This window comes from Meleagris gallopavo, chromosome 3 (assembly GCF_000146605.3).
Source record: "Meleagris gallopavo isolate NT-WF06-2002-E0010 breed Aviagen turkey brand Nicholas breeding stock chromosome 3, Turkey_5.1, whole genome shotgun sequence".
In the NCBI taxonomy this organism is placed as follows: Eukaryota; Metazoa; Chordata; class Aves; order Galliformes; family Phasianidae; genus Meleagris; species Meleagris gallopavo.
The window spans coordinates 38,010,994-38,011,781 of NC_015013.2; positions in this window are offsets into that span (position 1 = coordinate 38,010,994).

The window sequence follows — 788 nt, forward strand, 5'->3', positions numbered from 1 at the left end:
GCAGCGAGGGGACGGCACCCGGGAGGTGGGGGGATGGCCGGCGATCGCTCCGAGACGCCGGCAGAGAGCCGTGCTGGGAGCGGCGTGCCCTGGGAGGTCCCGCAGGAGGAGTTCCCTTCCCGTCAGGACGGCAGACACGCGAGCTGCCCGGCTGGCTCCTGAGGGAAAGAGCTCCGAACTGCGGCTTGACTCTCCTTTAGAGCAAAAGGGAGTTTTATTCTTTTGCTTTCAGTTCGCAGAACGAGCGGCGCGGAGCACGCTGAGGGGATTCCGGCACCGGGGTACAACGCCTGTCGCGCTGCCTTTTCATCGTTCCCTCCCTACGTTTGCACCGAGTTGGGACGGGCAGCCCGACAGAAACACTTCCCGACCCCTGCGCGGCTCCCCTCTCCCAGACGTGCCCCACGGTAACTTTTAGGAGGCAAAGAAAATAAGGGCTTTTTCCAGCAGCCAAGCGGAGCAGGCAGTGCCGTTCGGCTCCGCGCAGCCGGACAGCAGCACGTCCCCGCAGCCGCCACACGAGCGGGGTCCCTTCGAACCCCGCACCCGGTGCGCGGACTGCCCGCTCGGGGTTGATTCGTAGCACCTTGCGCGGAAGTGAACGTTTTGCACGGAAGGGGCGGAGCTCCGCCCCGGGCAGCGGCTGCTCGGCGGCGGCTAATAACAACACGGAGCGGAGCGGCAACTTCGCCCCGTTCTTCCGGCCGTACCGCGCTGGTCGTTCAGCTTGTCTCCTTCCCGCTTCTTATTTTCGCTTTTATTTTTAGTAGAACGATAACGTCTCCGTA